This window comes from Schistocerca serialis, unplaced genomic scaffold (assembly GCF_023864345.2).
Source record: "Schistocerca serialis cubense isolate TAMUIC-IGC-003099 unplaced genomic scaffold, iqSchSeri2.2 HiC_scaffold_721, whole genome shotgun sequence".
Classification (NCBI taxonomy): domain Eukaryota; kingdom Metazoa; phylum Arthropoda; class Insecta; order Orthoptera; family Acrididae; genus Schistocerca; species Schistocerca serialis.
Genome location: NW_026048323.1, coordinates 15,001 through 23,026, shown reverse-complemented (window position 1 = coordinate 23,026; position 8,026 = coordinate 15,001). Strand labels below are relative to the sequence as shown.

The window sequence follows — 8,026 nt, the reverse complement described above, 5'->3', positions numbered from 1 at the left end:
GAGGCGTCGGGGTAGTGGACCCTCCCCAAACACCACATGCCACGACAGGCGGCAGCCTGCGGGGTTCGGTGCTGGACTCTTCCCTGTTCGCTCGCCGCTACTGGGGGAATCCTTGTTAGTTTCTTTTCCTCCGCTTAGTAATATGCTTAAATTCAGCGGGTAGTCTCGCCTGCTCTGAGGTCGTTGTACGAGGTGTCGCACGCCACACCGCCAGCCGGCTGTGCACGCTACCGAGTAAGTACCGGTATGCGAACCGCCAGGCGACGGGGCGCGCATCGCACGTTTAAGGAGACGCGGCGGCCCCACAGGCGGCCACGACACTCCCAGGTCTGCGAAGCGGGGCAAACGCCGCGCGCTTCAGTATACGTAGCCGACCCTCAGCCAGACGTGGCCCGGGAACGGAATCCATGGACCGCAATGTGCGTTCGAAACGTCGATGTTCATGTGTCCTGCAGTTCACATGTCGACGCGCAATTTGCTGCGTTCTTCATCGACCCACGAGCCGAGTGATCCACCGTCCTGGGTGATCTTTTCGTAGTTTCCACTATCTCTTTCAAGACAGTTGCATAGGCGGGACTGAGGCGTGTGGCGGCCCCTGTTCCAGCGTTCAGTGTCCAACGGCCTCACGGCCGATGGGCGTCGTACGGCTCCACACGGAGCGGACAGGCACTCGGGCGAAAGTCATTCAAAACCGGCGCCAGGCGCCAGGTGCCGCAGGCCAGCCGCTCCAGCGCTTCAGCGCTCGTACCACACAACATTGCCGTTAGTTTTGAGACGAACGCGTGGTTCCGCACGCGGCGCACAGCTACTGCGAGCCGTACAGGTAGCGTGTTGCGCGACACGACACGCACATCGAAAGACATGCAGTCTAGTCGGTAATGATCCTTCCGCAGGTTCACCTACGGAAACCTTGTTACGACTTTTACTTCCTCTAAATGATCAAGTTTGGTCATCTTTCCGGTAGCATCGGCAACGACAGAGTCAATGCCGCGTACCAGTCCGAAGACCTCACTAAATCATTCAATCGGTAGTAGCGACGGGCGGTGTGTACAAAGGGCAGGGACGTAATCAACGCGAGCTTATGACTCGCGCTTACTGGAATTCCTCGTTCATGGGGAACAATTGCAAGCCCCAATCCCTAGCACGAAGGAGGTTCAGCGGGTTACCCCGACCTTTCGGCCTAGGAAGACACGCTGATTCCTTCAGTGTAGCGCGCGTGCGGCCCAGAACATCTAAGGGCATCACAGACCTGTTATTGCTCCAATCTCGTGCGGCTAGAAGCCGCCTGTCCCTCTAAGAAGAAAAGTAATCGCTGACAGCACGAAGGATGTCACGCGACTAGTTAGCAGGCTAGAGTCTCGTTCGTTATCGGAATTAACCAGACAAATCGCTCCACCAACTAAGAACGGCCATGCACCACCACCCACCGAATCAAGAAAGAGCTATCAATCTGTCAATCCTTCCGGTGTCCGGGCCTGGTGAGGTTTCCCGTGTTGAGTCAAATTAAGCCGCAGGCTCCACTCCTGGTGGTGCCCTTCCGTCAATTCCTTTAAGTTTCAGCTTTGCAACCATACTTCCCCCGGAACCCAAAAGCTTTGGTTTCCCGGAGGCTGCCCGCCGAGTCATCGGAGGAACTGCGGCGGATCGCTGGCTGGCATCGTTTATGGTTAGAACTAGGGCGGTATCTGATCGCCTTCGAACCTCTAACTTTCGTTCTTGATTAATGAAAACATACTTGGCAAATGCTTTCGCTTCTGTTCGTCTTGCGACGATCCAAGAATTTCACCTCTAACGTCGCAATACGAATGCCCCCGCCTGTCCCTATTAATCATTACCTCGGGTTCCGAAAACCAACAAAATAGAACCGAGGTCCTATTCCATTATTCCATGCACACAGTATTCAGGCGGGCTTGCCTGCTTTAAGCACTCTAATTTGTTCAAAGTAAACGGCCGGCCCACCGAGACACTCAATAAAGAGCACCCCTGGTAGGATTTCAACGGGGTCCGCCTCGGGACGCACGAGCACGCACGAGGCGGTCGCACGCCTTCGGCTCGCCCCACCGGCAGGACGTCCCACGATACATGCCAGTTAAACACCGACGGGCGGTGAACCAACAGCGTGGGACACAAATCCAACTACGAGCTTTTTAACCGCAACAACTTTAATATACGCTATTGGAGCTGGAATTACCGCGGCTGCTGGCACCAGACTTGCCCTCCAATAGATACTCGTTAAAGGATTTAAAGTGTACTCATTCCGATTACGGGGCCTCGGATGAGTCCGTATCGTTATTTTTCGTCACTACCTCCCCGTGCCGGGAGTGGGTAATTTGCGCGCCTGCTGCCTTCCTTGGATGTGGGTAGCCGTTTCTCAGGCTCCCTCTCCGGAATCGAACCTGATTCCCCGTTACCCGTTACAACCATGGTAGCGGCAGAACCTACCATCGACAGTTGATAAGGCAGACATTTGAAAGATGCGTCGCCGGTACGAGGACCGTGCGATCAGCCCTAAGTTATTCAGAGTCACCAAGGCAAACGGGACCCGGACGAGCCGACCGATTGGTTTTGATCTAATAAAAGCGTCCCTTCCATCTCTGGTCGGGACTCTGTTTGCATGTATTAGCTCTAGAATTACCACAGTTATCCAAGTAACGTGGGTACGATCTAAGGAACCATAACTGATTTAATGAGCCCATTCGCGGTTTCACCTTTAATGCGGCTTGTACTGAGACATGCATGGCTTAATCTTTGAGACAAGCATATGACTACTGGCAGGATCAACCAGGGAGCTGCGTCAACTAGAGCTGAGCAGCCGGCCGCCCGGGAGTGTGTCCCGGGGGCCCGCGCGAACACGCAAGCGTCCGCTCAATTATTCTGCAAACAGGAGGAGGCTGAGCTCCCCTGCACAAACACACCTCGAAACCCTCTCAGGTCCCGGCGGCGCGCAGCGCCGTCCTAAGTACTTGGTCGGGGTTCGAGAGAGGCGCAATCGCCCGGAGTTAGGCGAAGTAGACGCTTTAGGTGCGACCACCCGTGCTCCCAACTGAGCTTGCCGCTGCCGACAGAGGCCCGGGAGCGTGCTGTCGTGGCATTGCCGGCGGGAGACAACACGCGCCACCTACGGTGACCGGCAGCTCCAACGCCAGCGCCACAGAAGGACAAAAGCCCTACTTGGGGTGCCGAAGCGAAACTCTCCCAGCACAGCGCACGCGCCAACACGTCCGCACAGCTGCGATACAAACCACCTGCGAGAACCGCTGGGGCGACCGAGCAGCAGACGGCGTCGCGGCGCCGAGCGCCGGGCGGCGGCGCATCCTCAGCGCACAAAGTCCTCAATCGGACCAGCACACTGCAGATGGCCACCGCGCTTCGCACCGGGCCCGCGAGGACCTACTTTGGCCGCAAGGCGCCGCGAGCAGGGGGCGCCCGGCGCGCAGCTGCGCCGCCTGCCGCGTCCGTCGGCCGGCGCGCCTGCCACCGGCCGCCCCCCACCAGCCGGCTGTAGCGCGGTGCGCCCACGCACCGCGCTGCCAGCACGCCGGGCGGCCCCCCCTCACCGGCCGGGGACGGTCCCACCCAGCCACCGCCGCGTATCGCCTCACACCCAGATCCCCTTTCACGTTCGTGGGCATGGTGGGTCCCCTTTCAACGTTCGTGGGCATGGTGGGTAGTCCCTGAAACAACCGGTTAATAGCTCGACCGATCGTCGCCAACACTGATTCACCTCTAGCGAGAACAACCGCACCACAACGGGTTACCGGTTGTTCATTTGCGTAACGTCACCAGCAAACGTACACGTCCATCGCCATTTGCAACGAGTATTGCATGCCTGTGTCAGGTGTCACAACACACTACGTCTGCCCACATAGACGCAACAACATGTGCACGCCTAGAGAACACGTGGAAGGTAGACCCCGTACGTATGCGGTGTCCATTGCGCGAACGACTGTCAGCCCGCCTCTGCAGCATGTCGCAGATGTGGAACGCGGTGCAACATGCTATCACGGTGTGTGAGAAGAGACGACTACGTCCGAATACACGCTCCACTACATCAACAGACTGCTCATGCTGATCGCCATCCAGGGCGTCCGTTCCTCCCACACGTCTGTATGGCGTACCACACTGCAATCCAGCTCTTATAGGGAGACGACACGTAGCTGCGTGCACAATATTTGGACTGTATGGTCCGCCGTTGCTAGGCGCTGTCGTCATACGGTCACATGGGCCACGATGTATCATTCAGTACATACGGAGCAATGTGCAGTACAGTTTGTGGGTTTTGCGTACATCGGCGGACAGGTGACAGGCCGTACCACAACGTAGGCTGAGTACGTCGGCATGCGAAGGGCATTGAACATGCAAACTTCTCACCGACCAGCTTGCGAAGGCAGGGGGGAAGGGGGGGGGGCATGTACGTCCTGCTGCTATCCACACTACAGTGTATAGCAGGAGCATGTGGAAAGTCAGCAACACCTGCAAGGTGTTTAACATGACGCGATACACAGGGGACCGGGCAGTGCGAGTAGCGAACTATATTGCGAGGGTTGCGGTTAGGCAACACTACACTACTTTAACGGGTTGCATAACAATTACAGAGCAGGTTCAGCGACAACGTGCGTCAGGTTAAGGCGCAATATAGTTTAGGTTACGGCGCACTTTAGGTTAGGTTAAGGCACATTATAGGTTAGGTTAAGGCACATTATAGGTTAGGTTAAGGCACAACATGGGTTACGTTAAGGCACAACATGGGTTACGTTAAGGCACAACATGGGTTACGTTAAGGCACAACATGGGTTAGGTTAAGGCACAACATGGGTTAGGTTAAGGCACAACATGGGTTAGGTTAAGGCACAACATGGGTTAGGTTAAGGCACAACATGGGTTAGGTTAAGGCACAACATGGGTTAGGTTAAGGCACAACATGGGTTAGGTTAAGGCACAACATGGGTTAGGTTAAGGCACAACATGGGTTAGGTTAAGGCACAACATGGGTTAGGTTAAGGCACAACATGGGTTAGGTTAAGGCACAACATGGGTTAGGTTAAGGCACAACATGGGTTAGGTTAAGGCACAACATGGGTTAGGTTAAGGCACAACATGGGTTAGGTTAAGGCACAACATGGGTTAGGTTAAGGCACAACATGGGTTAGGTTAAGGCACAACATGGGTTAGGTTAAGGCACAACATGGGTTAGGTTAAGGCACAACATGGGTTAGGTTAAGGCACAACATGGGTTAGGTTAAGGCACAACATGGGTTAGGTTAAGGCACAACATGGGTTAGGTTAAGGCACAACATGGGTTAGGTTAAGGCACAACATGGGTTAGGTTAAGGCACAACATGGGTTAGGTTAAGGCACAACATGGGTTAGGTTAAGGCACAACATGGGTTAGGTTAAGGCACAACATGGGTTAGGTTAAGGCACAACATGGGTTAGGTTAAGGCACAACATGGGTTAGGTTAAGGCACAACATGGGTTAGGTTAAGGCACAACATGGGTTAGGTTAAGGCACACCATGGGTTAGGTTAAGGCACACCATGGGTTAGGTTAAGGCACACCATGGGTTAGGTTAAGGCACAACATGGGTTAGGTTAAGGCACAACATGGGTTAGGTTAAGGCACAACATGGGTTAGGTTAAGGCACAACATGGGTTAGGTTAAGGCACAACATGGGTTAGGTTAAGGCACAACGTAGGTTAGGTTAAGGCACAACGTGGGTTAGGTTAAGGCACAACGTGGGTTAGGTTAAGGCACAACGTGGGTTAGGTTAAGGCACAACGTGGGTTAGGTTAAGGCACAACATGGGTTAGGTTAAGGCACAACATGGGTTAGGTTAAGGCACAACATGGGTTAGGTTAAGGCACAACATGGGTTAGGTTAAGGCACAACATGGGTTAGGTTAAGGCACAACATGGGTTAGGTTAAGGCACAACATGGGTTAGGTTAAGGCACAACATGGGTTAGGTTAAGGCACAACATGGGTTAGGTTAAGGCACAACATGGGTTAGGTTAAGGCACAACGTAGGTTAGGTTAAGGCACAACGTGGGTTAGGTTAAGGCACAACATGGGTTAGGTTAAGGCACAACATGGGTTAGGTTAAGGCACAACATGGGTTAGGTTAAGGCACAACATGGGTTAGGTTAAGGCACAACATGGGTTAGGTTAAGGCACAACATGGGTTAGGTTACGGCACAACATGGGTTAGGTTACGGCACAACATGGGTTACGTTACGGCACAACATGGGTTACGTTACGGCACAACATGGGTTACGTTACGGCACAACATGGGTTACGTTACGGCACAACATGGGTTACGTTACGGCACAACATGGGTTACGTTACGGCACAACATGGGTTACGTTACGGCACAACATGGGTTACGTTACGGCACAAATTAGGTTAGGTTACGGCACAAATTAGGTTAGGTTAAGGCACAAATTAGGTTAGGTTAAGGCACAAATTAGGTTAGGTTAAGGCACAAATTAGGTTAGGTTAAGGCACAAATTAGGTTAGGTTAAGGCACAAATTAGGTTAGGTTAAGGCACAAATTAGGTTAGGTTAAGGCACGATATAGGTTAGGTTAAGGCACGATATAGGTTAGGTTAAGGCACGATATAGGTTAGGTTAAGGCACGATATAGGTTAGGTTAAGGCACGATATAGGTTAGGTTAAGGCACGATATAGGTTAGGTTAAGGCACGATATAGGTTAGGTTAAGGCACGATATAGGTTAGGTTAAGGTACGATATAGGTTAGGTTAAGGTACGATATAGGTTAGGTTAAGGTACGATATAGGTTAGGTTAAGGTACGATATAGGTTAGGTTAAGGTACGATATAGGTTAGGTTAAGGTACGATATAGGTTAGGTTAAGGTACGATATAGGTTAGGTTAAGGTACGATATAGGTTAGGTTAAGGTACGATATAGGTTAGGTTAAGGTACGATATAGGTTAGGTTAAGGTACGATATAGCGTAGGTTCAGATACACATTGTTGTAGGGAAAGGTGTATTGGGGGGGGGGGGCGGCAGGTTCGTTGATAGTGATTATCGTAATTGGATGCCTGCGGTATTATCCGATTTGTCACGTCAGGATGCACTTTTGGCTCATGACAGGCGGCGCTCCGATTCCATGGTTGTGGCAGATCTGTGTCTTTCATTCCTGCCATTGTTTGTGTGCTGTGACAGGAGGCAGTATTGTGATGTTGGGTGCACCACTGTGTAGGACATGTGTGGGTGTTCGTGGCTTAGCTGAGCAATGTGCGGATGTCGGAAGGGTGGGATATTGTGTTTTCTGGGTGGACCTCCCGGTCTGGTAATGATAGTGTGGATTGTGTCATGTGGCGGAGAGGATGCACTGGATGTTCTTCCATGCTGGTGGTTAGATATTGTGTGTGATAAGAGAGTAGTGTGTGATAAGAGTGTCTGGCTGACGTGTGGTTCTCATTGTGTGCAGAGTCTTTCAGCATGTATAGGGACGGTTGTATATATTATCTGTATTCTGATGGCTCTGCATCTATTACTAATCAGTGCCGTGTATACGGTTACTCTAGTTCCAGTCGAAACTGTTCTATCTCTGTACATTAGTGACACTGCGGCTCCACTATGTTGCCGCCCCTGTCGGCCGTTTCCCCCAGTGTATGGCTAATGATTATCAGCAATCAGTCTATTAGTCAATACCGGTAGTGTGACGACGTCAAATGTCCGGGATGGGGGAAGCTACACCCTTCCCGTGGGTCAGGGCCTAGAAAGACTCTTCCCACGCAGGAGACTCGGACTGTCGTTACTCTTCCGAGACATATATGTGCCCAGCGTTTTTTTGCGGCTGCGAGTGCAACGCCAGGAGGCTCGGACTGTCGTTACTCTTCCGAGATATATATTTGCCCAGCGTTTTTTGCGACTGCGAGTGCAACGCCCACGGGTGCCGACATGGATGGGGCGCTTCCTAGCTGATGGCTCAGCATGAGAATCCGTACAGTGAGCAATGCGATCGCGTCTGTAGCTTGTACGTGGTACAGCTCGCAGCTCA

The 8,026-nt window shown here is 52.6% G+C and overlaps 2 non-coding genes across 2 annotated transcripts; both read right to left on the bottom strand.

Moving 5' to 3' along the window:
* Nucleotides 1–371: 371 nt before the first annotated feature.
* LOC126449461 (5.8S ribosomal RNA) lies at nt 372–526 on the bottom strand. The gene has a single exon (XR_007584383.1). It is a non-coding gene; the product is annotated as a 5.8S ribosomal RNA (ribosomal RNA).
* A 350-nt stretch (nt 527–876) lies between these two features.
* On the bottom strand, nt 877–2,788 carry LOC126449463 (small subunit ribosomal RNA). The gene has a single exon (XR_007584385.1). It is a non-coding gene; the product is annotated as a small subunit ribosomal RNA (ribosomal RNA).
* Between the last annotated feature and the right edge of the window lie 5,238 nt (nt 2,789–8,026).